Source organism: Miniopterus schreibersii, assembly GCF_964146895.1.
Source record: "Miniopterus schreibersii genome assembly, chromosome: 2".
NCBI classification, from domain to species: Eukaryota; Metazoa; Chordata; class Mammalia; order Chiroptera; family Miniopteridae; genus Miniopterus; species Miniopterus schreibersii.
In genome coordinates this window covers 164,587,927-164,599,157 of record NC_138102.1, presented here as the reverse complement: position 1 = coordinate 164,599,157, position 11,231 = coordinate 164,587,927, and the positions used below count along the sequence as shown (strand labels likewise).

At 43.6% G+C, this 11,231-nt stretch overlaps 1 protein-coding gene and 1 pseudogene across 2 annotated transcripts in view; one reads left to right on the top strand and one right to left on the bottom strand.

Annotated features, from left to right (window-relative positions):
• Window positions 1–11,231, top strand: part of GPRC5A (G protein-coupled receptor class C group 5 member A) — a 68,367-nt gene that overhangs the window by 20,363 nt on the left and 36,773 nt on the right. The window lies entirely within an intron of this gene.
• Window positions 2,184–2,686, bottom strand: LOC308553042 (ferritin light chain pseudogene; annotated as a pseudogene). The gene has a single exon. The product of its transcript is annotated as a ferritin light chain pseudogene (transcript).

Genomic DNA, 11,231 nt, shown 5'->3' with positions numbered 1-11,231 from the left:
ACAGAAACAATGTCAAAAGAATGGTGGGGTGGGTTATAATTTTCCACTGTTACAAAGCTACTAGTTTTCTCTCTCTAAGAAAGAATAATTCCAGGTCAACTATTTTTACCCACAAGGAATTGAAATAGAAAAAGCATCTATTGATTCTAGCACGATATCTTTATGAAAAAGGCAAGGATAATGATAACAGAGTTAGGAGGTCATGAGTCAAACATCCAAGAAGAGATCACTTATTAGATGGAGGCTTCTAATGGTTTCCCATAGGGCTCTGTCTTTAGATCTGCTTGGATTACATTTTTATTGACCACTTGGACAAAAATAACATCAAAGTTCACACATGACACAAAATTGGGGAAGATTGACTAATAAAACCAGAATAAAATGTATTGCAATAGACTGGAATAAAGGTCCCAAACCAATAATTTAGTTTAATACTTATAAATGTATTCATGCCCCCCAAAATAAATTCCATAAATACAGTTTGGAAAGGCTTGGTTTGACAGCAGTTTTAGGTGTCTGTAAGACTGATAAGTCCAGTGATGTGGCTCAGCAGGCAAAAAGCCAATGCAATCTCAGGCAGCACTGCTACAGTTGTGTAGTGTAGGTCAAGGCAGGAGCTGTTCCCACCGAATTGGAGGCACGTTACACCACATCAGAATGTTAAGTCTACTTCTCTGGATCTCATGAGCTTCACACAGAGCAGCTCGTTTTAGAACTATTTGGCCCTTCAGAGTGATACACAGAACGGTTGATGGAAATGGAAATATTTCATCTGGAGAGGAGAAGACTCTGCAGAGTGTGTTATCATTATCACAGCTAATATTTATTGTGTGCTTACTCTGTGCTAGGACCCATTTTTAAGGGCTTTACTTGTATAATATTATTTAATACTTATAAAAACCCTATATGTTATTATGATTATTATCCTCGTTTTACTTAACACCTGCAGAAATGGCAGCTCCAAGGTGACACAGCTACCAAGTGACAGGGCTGGGAGTTGAGGATGGTGGGCTGCCTTCGGATCTCTTATGCATAACCCTACGCTGCCTCTCAGTTGTCTTGAACAATGACAGCATAACAGATGTCTCAGTGGTTAGTAGTTTTAGGGAGGCAGATCCCAGAAGAGCTTCCTGCAAAGTGGTGGGTTACCTCTTGCTGGAGGTGTTCAATTTCAACGATGCTCTGGTGAGGACTAGGTGGGGAATTCTGTGTTAGGAGAGAGGCTGGACTAGATAAGCTTAAGGAGTCTTGGAACTCCCAGGGTTCTGGATTTTTACTTGCCAAATTGCCATGCCTAGTGTTTGAATCTTAAGAACCATGGAGAGGTTACCACTTTTATTGTACAGTTTTCTTTCATACCTGCCACCCAAACACTTCCTTAGCCTTCAGGTGAAGTGAAAATGCACTTCATTGTATGGATGTAGCCTCACCTTTTGGTGAGTGTTATTTATTATTGGATGTTATAATCCATCTCCTGGCTGGCAGTTGTATTTAAAAAAAAAATTCTTATTGACTTTATTGGGGTGACATTGGTTAAAAAAATTATATAGGTTTCAGGTATACAATTCTATAATACATCCTCTGTATATTGTATTGTGGCAGTTTTATTTTACAGAACAATTCTTCATAGCCTGCTTTAGGGAAGGTACCATGTGGATAGAGTACAGTCGTCCCTTGGTGTCCACTGGGTATTAGTTCCAGGAGCACATCCACAACCCTGTCCATACCAAACTCTGTGGATGCTCAAGTCCTCTATATAAATTGGCTTAGTATTTGCGTATAACCTACACACATCCTTCTGTATACTTTAAATAATCTCTCGATTACTTATAATATCCAATGCAATGTAAATGCTGTATAAAGAATTGTTACAGTGTATTGTTTAGGGAACAGTGGCAAGGAAGAAAAAGTCTGTACACGTTCAGTACAGATGCAACCATTGTAGGCCTGACTACATAGTACATGTCAGCAACATGTAATGTTTTCCCCCAAATATTTGTTTGTTTGTTTATTTATTTACTTTACTGCAAAAAGCTTTATTGTCTCCATTTGGTCCACTGCATGGGATAGGGCTCTAGGGTGGTTAAAAGGATGCCTTGTGGTTTTGAGGAGAGGCTCAGGCAAAAGTCAGACACCAGGGGGATGCAGAGGGGCCTTCAAAGACCTCTGGGCCCCAAAGGCTCCTAGTCATGCTTGAGGGTGGGCCTTTTGAAGAGATACTCGCCCAGCCCGGCCTGGGAGCCGCCAGCCTGCCGAGGTGAGTCAGGTGTCGCCCGTCTTCTTGATGAGTTTCACCTGCTCACCCAGGAAGTGGTTCTCCAGGAGCCACAGAGATGAGGGTCTGCGCGGGTAGAACCTGGGCCTGCAGGTCCAAAAGGGCCTGGTTCAGGTTCCTCTCCAAGGCCATGGCAGCTTCTATGGCATCCCGAGTGTCACCCCACTCATCTTGGGAAGGCTTCAGCACATCCTTGAGGAGAACAGGGCCACCGTGTTGGTTTTGCATCTTTAAGAGACGCTCAGCGCCCTCGAGCTTCTTTACACCAACTCAGGAAGAAGTGGCCACCTCCTCTAGAGCCGCATTGTCACCGCAGAAATAGAAGCCCAGAGAGAGGTAGGTGTAGGAGGTCCAGAGGTTGACGGCAATCTCCACCTGGGTGGCATAATTCTGACGAATTTGGGAGGTCATGGTTGTTCAGCAATAAGGAGTTAAAGTAAAACAATGGTGTTGGTTGTGGTCTCGGAGGCTGAGGATGACTGAAGTGGTTCTGAAGGTAGTGACTGGAAAAGAGGTGGGAGGGTGGTTGGAGTCTGGAAGGAGGGGCATCCCTGGGTCTGTTCTGTACAAACACTATTGAAGCAAGAGAGAGGTCTGGGGGACCACCAAGGGCACTGCTTCTCCAAATATTTTTAATTTGGGTTGGTTGCATCCGTAGATGTGGAACCCGGGAATAGGGAGGGCTGGCTGTATATGCTATATTTAATATCACGTTATTGTGGACATGGTGATAATGTAGAATCCTTTGCAAAGACACTTGAACTTTACAAACACCAGTGCCCCTCCCCAGATACGTGCAGTCAATGCCTGAAATATTGCCTGATTTAGTTCTCTACATGAAAGCTTCAATTTTTTAAATACCAAAATACTAGTCCATGTTGTTCTTTGAGGGTGATTAATTGTAGAAGAAAGAACCCTGTTATTTGTATTGCTCAGCAAAACCAGAAAGGTTTGTGGGTTGCCTTTGCATTGCACGAGTTCAGTCATCTGAGTCATAAGCCCATGAGTTCTATGAACACTTGGGAACCAAGATAAGGGTCAGAGGGAGCATCTGACTGGACTTAAAAAGATGAGAGGGAGAGAGAGGAGAGGCCAAGGCTGAGCTGGGAAGAATGTGGGGAGTGGGGATGAGGGGATAGGAAGAGAGGGCTGATGGGGGAAGGGCTGTAAAATCAGAGACCTGGCAAAATAATAAAGAGAAAAGTATGTTAAGGTGAAATTAAAGACTTAAGAGTCAGAAATTCGGGAGAACATTGTTACAATTCCCAGAGTGTCATGAACTGTCTGAGAAGTTGGGCAGATGGGTTTGACCTCATCACGTGAGCCTTCTAGTAAGAGTGGCTATTTTTTCCTGTAAGTTCCTGAAGGTCCTACATCATGAAGGAGGGAGACGATGTGAGCAGAAGCAGCCTCCAAAGGCACAGACCCTGGTGTGCACAGAATGGGGTTCTTTGGATGACATTGCTTCCAACCTACCCCAAGTCCCTTCAAGGGCACTGGCTGGGTCCTCTGTCCTTCGTTTTCCTAACATACCTGGTGGGAGTGACACACCAAATTGGTACCTGTATGCTTTTGCCAGGTCACTGGGGTTAGTGTGTGTGTGTGTGTGTGTGTGTGTGTGTGTGTGATATTTCATTTTATGAGAACAGGAAGAAAAATAGCTCTTTATCAGTTCTGCAGAAGTTTTTATGCTCTTCAAATATCTTTTCTAGGGGCCAGTGAGAGTCTGAAATTCCTAGTATGTAAGTGAGGTGTCTGCTGGTGGCTGTGTGTGCACGTGCACACTCACATACACAGGCTTACATATATACACAGATCAGATGTCATTGCAAGGTACAGAGTCCTTTCTCCAAGTGAGATGAAACCATTATCTTTAATTCTATTCACTGGCCCTATGCAGATATATTATTAGGCCAAATAAAAACAGCTCCTTGCTAAACAAAAGGTAGCAAAACAAAGGTTGTATAGCTGAGAAGGATGCATGCCACCAACTGTCCCCTACTTGGGTGAGCAACCCATTCCTGAGACCTTGATTTCCACGTTCTTTCTCATGAACCTTCAGGCTTGTGACACAGCCGAATGGCATTATGCCACTTTCTATAGCTTCCTAGATCGCTGCTTTTCTCAAGGTGCCTCTTAAGCCAGAAAGGCATCTTCCTAAAAAAGCTTCCTATATATTGTAAGGAAATTTGAGAATGTAACCTATATATATGGTGGTTGTTAATCCCAAGTAGGTTTTCACAAGGCTGTTTGGTTTGGGCTTAAAGCCATAAGCAGGGCCTCCCAATGATTATCACCTAGTGGGACATGGGGGTAAATGGGTGCTGCTGCTCGTTGCATGACATAGCCAGTCTGGGGCTCTGGGCACCTCAGACCGTGCCTGGCTGCCCCAGGGCTGAGGCAATCACATCTCACCATCCTTTAGACTGTTCCAGGCACGTTTTGCCTATTATCGGGTCTGCCAGCCCTTCTTGGTTCTGATCCTTCAAGTTAGAGTTCTTAATGGTTCCAGTCACTCTGGTCAGAGACAAGTTTTTCAATAAATCCTTCCCTCGAGGGTCTCTAGCTCAAAATGCCTTCCCCCAGAGTCTCCCCCAACTCTTCCCAACTGTCCCCAAACTCTTGTCCTTCATAACATTTGCATCTCAGCTCAGATGTCGCTTCCGCAGTGAGGCCTCCCACAGCCAGCCCCGTCAGTGCTCGTGTCCCTTAGTAGCTGGTCCTCAGAGCACCAGCCTGTTCCCTTCAAGGTACTTCTACTTTGAAATCATGTTTGTTTGTTGTTTCACTTGTTTTTCTCCCATTGTTCTGTATATTTCAGGAAGACAAGAAATTGTTTTCGTTTCTGTGTGTTCAGGGCGTGGCATAGCATCTGCACACACAGGAGCATTTGTTAATGAACGGATAAACTTTTAGGGACAAAGGTGCTTTTTGTTTGTCATAATTAAGATTACGGAGTCTCACTCCAAGAACACCCCTGTCAGGCCCCCTCTTGTTTTCTCTGGTGTTTTCAGTGCCAATTTATCCTCAGATAATTCTGATGAATTTCAGCTGATCCACCATCGGGATTTTTGTTTTCATAAGAGAACACGGAAAGCCAATGTGATAAAAGCTACTCACAGGCCTGGGGCTTGGAGGAAAGAAAGAAAATTCCTTTTGCTTTTTGGGCTGAGTGCCTTTCATCAAGTCCAAGTTTCATTTCCCTGAGGCTTTTCTTTGTCAAGCTTGGGAAAGTGCTGTTTCCTAGGAGAATTACACAAGAACAAACTTCAAATGTGAAAAAAGAAAAGCATGCCCCAGAGCCAAACATCAGAGAAGCCTTTCAGATGGATCCCCCCCCCCCCCCCGAAGATCAAGTGCAGTCCTTTTCCCCCAAGTGCATTACTTTTCTAAACGGACTTGAACCAAATGGATGAACAAGGACCTTTCGCACTGTATAAACCAAACTGGAAGTAGATAAGAGTGCCAGCAAATAGGCTCAGGAAGGATTTATCTTCCTAAATTTCAAGGCAATAAGCTGCTTCTGGTCACATTTTCTCTTAGGAAAACCAGGCGAGTGTGTCCTAGGTGGTGACTGGGTGGGAGCAATCGGGAGAGTGCGGATGCAGTAGACGTGGGGTAGGACTGGGCTGAACATTATGCCAGACAAGGGGAGAAAACAAGATGCAAATTGGAAGCTGAATGTCCCCAAGGGCCTGACTGACTGAGAAAATCTTTCCATTGATTATGCCACACCAAGCCAACCACTTTCTGCCTTCCTGGGCCAAATTGCCTGCACAGTTTTTGCTGCACACCAGAGCACAAGGGAAACCTTTTCTTGTCAACAGAACAGTGCTTCCCAAACTCACACCATCTTAAGAGTCACATAGGAACTTAAAAATGCAGAATCCCAGGGCCCCTCCTGGAGGTTCTGGTTTAGTAGGGCTGGGTCCGGGTATGAACATTTTTATTTGTAACAAGTACCCCAGCTGACTGTGCTGCTTAGGCAGGTTTGGGGACAGGCATTGGATAGTTGGCCCCATCTGTCCTTTTGCTGATCCGTCCATCATCCAGGCAAACCCCAGCAGCTGCCTTCCCAACCTTTGAGCTCAAGTCCACAGGAAGAATGTCAGAATGTTCTCTTGGTTTATCCATTCAGAGCTAGAGTGCGGGTCTGCAAACAGTACTCAGGTTCCCTCTCTGGAGGGCCCTGGGTGGAGACACCCCAGTGTTAACGGTGGAACTGGATATGGAGGCAGAGGCATCAGAAGAGAATCCCTTTGAGGAGGGAGCAGACTCCTCCACCACGAGGCAACCCCGAGGCCTCTGTTTATGCTCCCAATACACCACATCTCCCCCCACAACTTCCTCCACCTCTGAGCTCATTCCTGAATCTTTCCCTCTGTCTACTGAAACTTCACAGCCTTCTCTCCATCTGTGTTCCCTCACACGTAAGTGGTTCAGCACTGTCCTCATGTCCTTTCCACCCCACACCTGTTTGTCTTCCCGAACCCTCCTTCTGGGTTACCTCTTCTACAAGTGGAGTCACCATCCCCTCAGTTACCCAGGCGGGGATCCTGACGTCTCTCTCTTCCTCATTCCTTCCATCTAACCCTAAATATCTGCTTATGGCAGTGGTTTGCAACCCAGGCTGCAAAACAGAATCATCTGGAAAGATTTTAAGACATACTCATGCCTGGGCTCCACTCCCAGAAATTCTGACGTAACTGGTCTGTGGTGAGGTCAGGCCATGGAGAGCTTTTAAAACTTCCCAGGTGATTCTACGGTGCAGCTGGGGTTCACTCTCCATCCCCAGTTACACCCCGCTACAGGGGCAAGTCTAATCCACAGGGTCAGGCTGGGGTCAGGAGAGTGAGACATTTACCTTGGGCACAGAATTCAAGGGAGTGTCCAAACCCTCAATAATCAAGATGAATAATATTTGATACAAAATTTTTAATAACCGAAATTAATGCAAAAGAGTCCATGATAAACAACACATCAAAATTTTATAAAAACAGACTGTTTAATTTGCTTGTTTTATAACCCTGCATTGTTTCGAAACAGGAACAATTTTTTCCAATTGGGCTGGGTTTCCCAGGCTGGTGTGGCTGTCACATTGCTCCCATGGGTTTATGAGGATTGTCCAAGGCCTGCAAACAGATTGGGCAATGAGGGGCTTGGGATTTTTCAAGAGTTTATTTTTTAAATTTTTATTCATAGATTTTAGAGAGAGAGAGACAGAGAGAGGGAGAAAATGTCGATTTGTTGCTCCATCTGTCTGTGCATTCAATGGCTGATTCTTGCATGTGCCCCAACCAGGGATTGAACTGCAATCCTGGCTATTGGGACCATGCTCCAACCAACTGAGCTACCTGGCCAGGGCTTGAAAGTTTACATTAACTTTTTCTATTTGGTTCACAACATGGGAGAGTATTTTGATAAGATCAATATTAGAAATTCATCATTCAACTCACTTCTTTAATCTGACAGTTTAACCCCCATAGTAATCCAATCCCACTGATTTCCCTCAGACATTCTTGAAGGCAATCCAGGAGAGGCATTGTAATAAGAGGTAACCACTGTGAAGTTCATTAAATAAATGAATTCTGCTATATGTTAAAATGCAAACTTAATTCTAACTAATCTGTCTTGGAAGAGTAGCAAACACGATCTCTCACAAGAGACCAGTAGCTAAAAACTGGCCTGAGCCATTAAGACATTTTTAACAATTCCAAGGAAAGTATTTCTTTACTCAGATGTCAAGTATTACTTTTCCTGGTCAAGTTCTTTGCTATCACTCCCATTTAATGTTAACTGAGAAGTACCTCCCTCAAGTGCAAAATACGGAGGCTTTTTGTACCAAGGAAACAAAATAGATTTTCTAGTTTATTTCTCATGAATTGTGTGCTTTTCAAATAGGTAATTAGGCTGATTCTGAGAAAGGTGCTACAGAAGTATCTTGTTTACCATCTTTATTTGGAAAAAAAAAAAAGAGAGAGCCTCATTCTGCCATAAGTTAAGTTGGTCTTGGCATGTGACAACCCTATGTCCCCATGTCACCAGAGGAAGTTTCTGAGAAAAGGCCGGCTTGAAATTGATGTAGAAGGATGAAATAGATAGAATCCTAGGAAGGGGGAGCATTTATTTAAAAGAAGAATGAAGGATTAATGGGTAGAGGGAATGAGGGAAAGTTAGCCTGACCACACCACAGGTTGAAATAAGGGATGGTAAGTAGGGACCCTTTAAGTTTATGGGGAGATCATGAGGTTTAATGTGGCGAGACATATATCTTTGATGCTGTTTGAATCAGGGGGAAAAAAAAGCATCAAGATGAAGAGTAAATTAAATAATACCTAGCAGTCTGCTCTAACTGAGCTAACCAGCCATTTCCATCGGGAAGGTATTTTATAGTGAAGTTTTTCACTGATACCCTTTCTTTTGGATAGAGCTATAAAATCAAGTAAAATCAGAAGAGAACTATTTAAAATACTTAAGAGAATAAGTGTTTTTCAAACTATGTAACCCATTACACACAAGTAAATGAGTTTAGATCTTCAAGTAATACTTACTGAGTAACTGAGTACAACAGCCTAATCATAGTTTTATTTATTCTTTTATTTTTTCTTTTAAATGGTTCCTCATGGGTCTCAACTTAGAAGGCTATTGGGGTTTTTAGCTTTATGTGAATTGCTCCATAAACTTGAGAGAAATAAAATTGTATTTTCATTAAAATATTTTATAATTTCATAAAATGTTATTTTCCTGGATTCATGTCTCCTGAGTTGGTCACTCATGGTGCATGTTATGCTTTCCCCTGCGGCCCAGAGGATATGTCTCGCTAAGGACGCAGACTTATGTGACCAAGTCTGTACCACATGGCCGAGCCAGCCAGAGCTCAATGGGCCAATGGTGGGTACTGGACCCCAGGGCAGCCAATCACCAGGCTGGTTATAAATCAAGAGGCAGGCCAATGCAAAAGAACTCCCAACCAGAGACAGTGACGAATACCTGGACCAATCAGGCCCCCTCTCAGGAGTCTGACTGTGACATACAGGAGGAAAGTGTCAAAGTGGCTAAAGGGGGTTGTCAGGCCAGGGCAGGAGACAAGGAGCTCCTCCCAGTGCCTGACAGTAGTCCATCTCCATGAAGCCGCATGAATGACTATACTGGTTCCAGAGAGGGTTTTGTCTCCCTGCTGCCTTGTGTAGCCTTACCATAGGACTTTATTCCTGAACCAGCCTGAATGAAACACTTGCAACTATACAACCCCCCAAATCTAACTAATACATAGCCCAACATTTGGTAAAATAATGCTATACACTTCAGAGGGTATTTGGTACAGAGGGGTTCAATTTCACCTTTACTAATTTTAGGGAAAACATTTTGGGAAGCAACTTCAGCCATTATTTATATGGCTTCAATGTGTTTATTAAAATTTGTCAGCCGACTCAACAGAAACATTTCCTGCCTGCAAAACAAAATAAAATTGTGTCAAAGGTATCATTGTCATCATTTCTGGGATTAGAAACGAGGAGGATCAGTGCTGATGGTTTTCTTCCAGAGATGTGAGGTTGCATGGTTTACTGTTCCCTCTCAAATTAGGGCCTTTCTAATCAATAGGTCTGAGTTTTAATGCTTAAGCATTTTCCCTCAATTTTTTTTTATTACCAATAAGAACAGAAGGTCAAATTCTGATCATTTACCTAGGTGATGGTTTGTGCTGAGAACATTGCTCAGGGCACAGATTTCAAGAAGGAGAAGTTAATTTGAGTGTAGCAGAAAAATATATGAACATGGAACATTGGGTAGAGGGTGAGCACTTGGACAGCAGCTGGGGACCTGGATTCTAGTTGGTTCTATCACTAACAAGCCATGTTATCCTGGGCAAGTCCCCTTTCCTTGTCTCTAAAAGGAGGGAGTTGTTTCCCTGGCCAGTGTGGCTCAGTTGGTTGAGCACTGTCCCATGCACTGAAAGGTTGTAGGTTCCATTCCCAGTCAGGGCACATGCCCAGGTTTTGGGCTTAATCCTGCTAGGGGGTATGCAGGAGGGAGCAGATGGAAGTTTTGTTCGCACATTGATGTTTCTCTCTCCCTCTCTCTCTCCCTCTCTCCCTCTCCCTTCCTCTCTCTCTAAAAATCAGTAAAAAATCTTTAAAAACAATTCTTTCCATTGTGTTATCTCCCCCACAAAAAATTTAAGATCTACCAAGGCAGTGCTGTCTGCCTTGTTTGCCTAGGACTGAGTCTGAGAAAAGTTCCTGGTACCTTGCACATGCTCAGGAGATACTTGTTGATATTGAAATTGGTCATTAAAAAGGCTTTTTTTCATGCATGGAGTCTTAGCTATGTTTCAAAGATCTTTCACACAGCAGGCCCTCAACACTCACTGGTCTGAAATATCACATTTGGTTCTCAGGGGAGGAGCACACCTTACTTGTTAATATAGAAATGCAGGCATGGAGAAGCCTCCAGGACTGGGAAAAAGAGTTGTCTGTGGGTTGGAAAATCACTAACTACTGTGTGATTTTGGGCAAGTCATTGCATTTCCCCAGGGTTCTGTTTCCTCATCTGCAAGGTCAGAGGGCTGAATTGGACCCTTAGAACACTTCTGGCAGCACAGCTCTGACTCTGATCCTGTTCTACCTATTACATGTAACAAATGGGTATTAAGGACAGATGAATCCATAGGGAAGGAGTGGGGCTGCATGAGGAATGAAGGCAAAGTAATTAGTTCAGAGGCATCGGTTCATTAGAAACATCAAGACAGGCAGACTCTGCTTTTTATGTGCACCACCTAAAATCCTTTATGAGCATCAACTCGGTGGTTCTTCCTTTGCTGTTATTTGTTCACCAAAGCAGGTCACTAACCTCAGCCACAAATGCCATCATACTCGCTGTCCTGAGTATAGACCTCATGGGAGAAAGCCTGCCACCTTGCAAGTCCATGAAATGTTCGCATTATTTAAAATGCCCA